Here is a 7,292-nt window from a genome sequence, read left to right as displayed (position 1 = left end):
CCATAAAATCGGGCCTCACCTATCATATAAAAGAAAAGCAAAAACATAAAAAGGGGACCCATTGCCTGATTTTCTTGCTTGTCAAAATTGAATGCCAGAATAGATCCGAGCAACATGGACATCTCTTGATTTTTGCCACTCTTTGCTCTATCATTTCTGCTATTGTTATCATCTTAACAGCCAAAAATAGCTATAAAATAGCTTCTCCAGTTTCTTCTTCACCATTTGAGCAGCCTGTTCTTACTCGGCCATCTATGTCCCCTCTTCCAGATCCTTAACATATACATTAAAATACATACAATAGCCCATGTGTTTCTTAAGAGGATTCCATGTACACTTTTCGACTTCAATAACAGTTGAACCCACCATTGCATTCATTGCTAGTGAGCTAGAGGCCACTGGCCTCCCACCCTGCCCACTCTTGCAGGACTCCCCACCTAAACAGAGCAACTTGCTCGTTGATAGCCCTAACACCACCATACAAGCAGAGCAAAAATATCAGCCCTCCAAAAGAGAAATAACTCCACCAAATGCCATCACAACTTCCTACTCCTAGCCCAAGTATCCAGATAGATAGGAAGTAACAGGTGGGGCTTTAGTCACCCTCTCTTTAGGACACCCAACCCCACCCTGTCCAAGAGAAGATTACCTCAGATAGTAGTTGGATGGTTTGAGTCAATGTGAAAAAGAGTTCTTAGCTGGGTATCGCTACCTAATTTAGCCAATCTATCTACCACTGCATTTGTCTCTCTAGGTGTGAAGATGATTCTCAAACTAACCCTTAAATTATTCTTAGACATCCTCTCTCCGCGTCTATGGATAGGTCCTCCAACAACGCCTTAGCTTCTGTCCTGGTGTTGGTGGCAATACCGTAGCCTGAGGAAAAACTGAATAGAAATTACTCGCCACTCCCTCTGCAAATCCCCCTGCCCCCTAAATGACCGAAGTTCCCATGGCTTGATCCATCCACATTTATCTTCACTTGGCCCTCCTCTGGCTTGATCCATTTCTCAATCGTTGCCGCCTTTCTTTGATGTGGACCTGATTTGATCCTCAAAGCCTGAAGTGCTAGCTGGCGCAATATGTTGTTCGGCTTAGGGCCGAGAAAGAATGCGGTGATGGGGTGAATCCAGTGAAGCACCTTGGCAATCGCGCGATTTCCATTGACTAGCTTGTCGTCGAATCTGGATCTATTTTTGTCCATCCAAATTTCACAGAAGATCAAACAAGGCATGAGCCCTTGCAAAGAGAGAAAGGTGTTCAAAGGTGCTGGCGATCTCCACCAGTGATTCGCCCGTGCAAACGCTAATTGGGCTGGAAGAATCGGAAGGCTAAAGTGTATGCCACAGAAGATCCAAGCATGCATCGCAAGGCAACCTGAGGCTAGAAAGTGATCTAGAGATTCCATTTCTGCTGACTGGTTGCTTATTGTTGGGCAGCATTCGCACTTGGATGCCATTGTTTCGATAAGAAAACAAATGCGTTTGATTTGGGGAGTTTATTCAATGATAACAAAGAATTCGATGAGAGAACAATGATCATATTTATTTTGAGTTTATTTACATCATCGGATTCCCTTGATTATGAAAACAGTGTATAATCAATCAAAGCAAAGAATTAAAGATAAGACAGACCAATGACGATTTCGATAGCATTTCGACACTTTTGATGCTCATCGCCAAAGCGGAAAGGTTGTACGGGCTTGAAACCCTTGATCTGATCGTTGAGATCAGTTCTGATCATCCTTCTATCCATTCTTCCTTGATCTAACCGTTGAGATCAGTTCTGATCATCCTTCCGTTCATTCTTCCTTTATCTGATCGTTGAGATCAGTTCTGATCATCCTTCCGTCCATTCTTCCTTGAAACCCTCGAAATGTGGAGCGAACATTCCTTGAAATGTGGAGCGACGATCCCTTGAAATGTGGAGCGACGATCATCCCTTGAAATGTGGAGCGATGATCCCTTGAAATGTGGAGCGACGATCATCCCTTGAAATGTGGAGCGATGATCCCTTGAAATGTGGAGCGACGATCATCCTTTGAAATGTGGAGCGACGATCCTTTGAAATGTGGAGCGATTACCTCAAATTGTGTAGACTTTCCATCACACTCTACTTTCTTTCTCTTCTCTGTGAATTCCTTGATACTCAACTTCTGAAGGTGTGGAGGCCATCTGTTTGAAGGTAGGAGTATACAGGCTTAAATAAGGAATATGGGGTGCATTGAGGTTTACTTTGGGACAAAAGGCTTCCATCAAGACAAAGTCCACATGGAGTGGCACACCAAGGAGGCTTTAGGACAACATAAGCCTATCTTCAAGACAACCGTCCATGGGAAGTGGCATTGGAAGCCAAGCCTTAGGACATCCTTCCATGGTAGGTGGCGTTGGAAGCCAAGCCTTAGGACATCCTCCTCAAGAGATGGCGCATGGGGAAGGCTTTAAGACAATAAAAGCCAAGTGTTAAGACATCATTCCCTTCAAAGTGGTGCATGGGGAAGGCTTTAAGACAACAAAAGCCAAGTGTTAAGACATCATTCCCTTCAAAGTGGCGCATGAAACTTCTGTTAAGACAAGAAAAGCTTCCCTTAAAGACAATATTCCATATGAAGTGGTGTTCTAGGCATTTGTCAAAGAGATTGCGTGGAACCGTGCAAAGCATTCTTCCCCAACTTCAATTGCGTGGAACCGCGCAAAGGCCCTCAGGACAAGAATTCCATAATAGGTGGCGCACTTCCTTTTCTTCACATTGCGCATACTCACGCAAAGGCTTCCAACGTGTTGCGCATAACTGCACAACACTTATTTTTCTTCTCTTCATTGCACGGATGCACGCAAGGGCCTTTCTCCCTTTCTCTTCATTGCGCGGATGCGCGCAAACACTCTCCCTCTTTCTATCTCTCTTGTCTTCCTTCTTTGTTGTCCCCCTTCCTTCTTGTCTTTCAACCAACCACCTGACCCACGTCCAAATGAGGCATGAGGAGGGGGATTTGTAGGCCTCTTTCTCTTAAATAGTGGTGATCACCACCACTTCTCCCTTCACATAATGTCCAACCTCCTCTTAAACAATGGTGTCCACCAAGCTCTCCTTTAAATGGTGGTGTACAACCACTTCTTCCTCCATACAATGCAATACCCATCCACTCTTTTTTACCGAAATATCCCAACTTATTGATTTTTACCAAAATAGCTAAAATACCCCCAAATACTGATTTCTACCAAAATACCTAAAATACCCCTGGATACTGATTTTTACCAAAATGCCTAAAATACCTCCGGATACTGATTTTTACCAAAATACCTAAAATACCCCTGGATATTGATTTTTACCAAAATACCCAAAATACCCCTGCATGCTGAATTTTACCAAAATACGGAGTGCACAACCCTGAAAAAGATTGCACCATGGAATTTTCTAACCACTGCAATGGAATATTTTTGTGCCTCAACAAATGCCCCCTCGATCCTTCTTTGATTGATTCATGAAATCAAATGGAGGATCGATCTTCTTCCGACTAAAGAACTGAATGAATTACAATTGAAGGATGACTGGATGATCGTGCTTGCCTAGAAGAACGAAGGATCGCGCTCGAATGGAAGACTTGAATGATTGTGCTTGAATAGTCGCGCTCGAATGAAAGATTTAAATGATCGCGCTTGAACAGAAGATTTTAATGATCGTGCTCGAATGGAAGATTTGAATGATCGCGCTTAAACGGAAGATTTGGATGATCGTGATCGAATGGAAGACTTGAATGATCACGCCTGAACGGAAGATTTGGATGATCGCACTCGAACGGAAGACTTGAATGCCCCCTGTTAGCAACATCGAGCGGATGCTTCACTAGAGAGGATAAAATTCTCTTTTCATCGAAACTTGCGGCTGTGACGACTTCATCCTTGAGTATCTTGGTTAGAGAGCTATCTTTCAATGTTGCTGCTGTTGCAACGGTCTCTTTAATCAACTCCTGCGATTCTTTCTTTGAATTCCGTGTCTAGGGAGTTGTTCTTTAATGCTGCTCCTACTGTAACAACTTTTTCGATTGTTTCCTTTATTCATGATCTGCATAACCCAAGCTTCTGAATAATAGTCTTTCCTGCCAAATTGATCAGAATTAGTATCTCAAGACATTATAATTTTCCAATTTAGCTTTATGAAGTATTTATAATTTTGAAATATATTGAAAGCTTCTTCTCTTTTTAGGCTGATTGTGATATTCGTAATATGATAATGATTTAATCATTTCATCTTTGCGCTTGTCATCATGCTTTGCATTGCATTCTTTGTATTCTTTATATCGTACTCTTGGAGATGTTATCTTTAACTCTAAAGATTCAACTGCTGAGTCTTTCGTTGAGTCTTTTCTAGTTTGTGCTCCTTAGCATTTCTTCATAAACTTTTTCTTGGATCATTGTTGATTCTGAAAAATAGACAAGAATTCTTTCAATTTTCATTCAATAACTTTCCAAAGGACATAGAAGTTACTGATGATGATTCCGTTTGTTCTTTGTCTCCATCAGATCTGGTACTTCAAATCTTACGATATCATTACTAGGATAGTGAGACGTTATGACATCGGCATATGAATTTCTCCACCGTACATAAAAGATTATCAGAAAGACTAAGGCATAGATTACTTTGAAGACATAGATCCTGCCCCCTTTTCAGGTCAACTTTACATAAAGATTTCTTCAGAAGATAATATTTCCAAAGTGAAGCATACTGATACCCCTGAAGGATGGATAATTTTGCTACTTCTCTAATGAATCTAAAGAATATATTTGGATTTTTAAATTGTTCGAGAGAGAATGGTGATTCTTCGCTAGTTATTCTATGCTGCCTTTGAGAATCTTGTGCGATAATATCTTTCTACATCAAGAAGGCAAGAGACAAAAAGACCTCATGGATCTTGTCAGCAAAACAAATATATTGCAATTAAAGACAAACATTTGATCTTGAAGATTTTGAACCTTTGAGTAGATAATTGCCCATATTTGAAGGCATTTGTTGTTGTTATAGTTTGAATCTGATTAAAGAGAAATGCATTTTTGCATGTTGTTTACTCAATATTTAAAATTTTCATTAGGCAATTGCATATTTGAGCATATCTAAAGTAAAATATGTATCTACTGCATTTTGAATGCTACACAAAGTTTATGCTTTTTGAGCAGTGGAGCTATTGTACTTTTGACTGACCATACTTTGACTGGACAAGACTAGACTTGACTTGACTAACTCAACTAGTCTAGACATTGGACTAACACTACTGGATTGAAACTTACTGGACTGACACCTACTGGACTGACACCTACACACACAGTTTAGGCTCTTGAGTAGTGGAGCAAGAAGTTTCTTAGACTCATGCGGGAGTCGAGCAAGCAGTTTCTTAGGCTCACGTGGGAGTTGGGTCTCACGTGATAGTCTTCATAACTCTTATGAGTTTACTGGACTTCTCACTGCCTGATGATTTCACAAACCGCAATCCATCAGAAGGGCCCAGTGAAGCTACTAAGGTCGTGAACTCGGTTGGATTTACGCACAGGGTTGGCCGCAGTAATTATCTAGAGTTCACGAGGCTCGCAAGGCAACCTTTGGGGTACCAAATCTAGGGCCGCCAGTCCATCAATGAGTAGGTTTAGGCCCTTCCTCATGAGTTATTACTGAAATCAAGCTAGAGATCTGGGGGTCTTACGCATGGTTAGCCTATCTATGGACATGGCGAAAGAGCTCACACTGCAGCCTACGCTTTCTTCGTTTGCAAGGTCAGACCATTCACAGGAGGACATTTTCCTCCGTTCCCCGCGACATTGTCGGAAAGCTATACAGACAACATTGGTCTTATGCGTGATGGCTATTTTATGACTTCTTGGCCTTTTAAGGCTTTGTCGCTGGCTACATCCGCTGCCCGCATGGGTATGCGTACGATGGCCTTCATGGGATTTTTAGGGCCACTAGCTTCTCGCCGCTACTCCAATGGCAATGGAGATAGGCTTTGTGCATAGTTAGCTGTATAGGCTTGGCTAGGCTGCCTCAAATGATAAGTAACCATCGCTGTGGTTGGCTATATAGTTTATTCCACTGCCAAAAGATGGTGGATCAATAATTGATATTTTGCTGCTGCTGATAATGTTCTGAGAATATTCATATCATGTTTAAAATAGTGTATCATCTTAGCAATGATAGCAATTTTGATAAGCGATTGATGACAATAGCGATAGCTGCTAATTTTGGCGATAATCATCGGTACTCGGCGATTCTGATGGAAATCTTCGGCGTCGGCGACAATCGTCAATGCTTAATAGCAATCATTAATGCTTGTCGGCAATCATCAATGCTTGGCAGCAATCATCAACACTTGATAGCAATCATCAACGCTTGGCAACAATCATTAACGCTTGACAGTAATCAACATCGCTTGGCAGCAATCATCAATGCTTGGTACATTTGAGAAGCTTTGCTTGAAGATTTACGCGCGCCTATTCATTCATATGAATAGAAGTACATGGCTTTGTCTTTTGCAGCCCTTTCATCCTTCTACTTGTTATGCCCCTTTTGATTAGGAAGTATTGCTTTGGGAATCTTCGTAATCAAAATCACGATGTTGTGACCTTTAACAAATATACTGATGCCGCATCACCTCATACTTTTTGCCCAGATTAGCATTGGCCCCAGTCTCAAAATAATCAGGCCTGTGTACTTTTATTTATTTATTTATTTTTAATGTTGTACACCTTAACAATTTCCCTTTTATCAATCATCTTCTGTAACTTGTTCTTCAAGCTGAAACAATTTTTTGTTCAATGTTCAGCATTGGAAGTACATCATCTTCTTCGAGTGAATACATCCACAATCTTAGGCTGTGCAAATTCTTTCTTTATTTTCTTGGCCATATATTTAGTCATGTTTCTTATATCAAGTATTCCTTATCCATTCACTTTTCTTTCTTCTTCAATAGTATCCCCTGAATTTCTTCTGAGATTCAAAGTCAACTAGTTCGTATAAAAGTCAGACATCCTTATAATGATCATTTCTAAGCTGCAAGCTTCTTCGATTAAATCTTGAAATGTCTGATACGCTTGAGACGCTTTGCCCCCCTTTTAGTTTTGAAGTATTACGTCATGAATCTTTTGAGTCGAAACTGCATGTTCTCCTATCGAGTGACTATTTTCCATCGGGATCATATGTCATTACTTTCTATTTTATTTCATATGTCTTCTTTTATGACAATTTTACTATTGTCAATCATTTTCTATAGAATATTCTTTTCTTCTTTCCTTCATTTCCTCTGAATG

The sequence above is a fragment of the Magnolia sinica genome, chromosome 9, assembly GCF_029962835.1.
Source record: "Magnolia sinica isolate HGM2019 chromosome 9, MsV1, whole genome shotgun sequence".
In the NCBI taxonomy this organism is placed as follows: Eukaryota; Viridiplantae; Streptophyta; class Magnoliopsida; order Magnoliales; family Magnoliaceae; genus Magnolia; species Magnolia sinica.
This window is presented reverse-complemented; position numbering follows the sequence as displayed.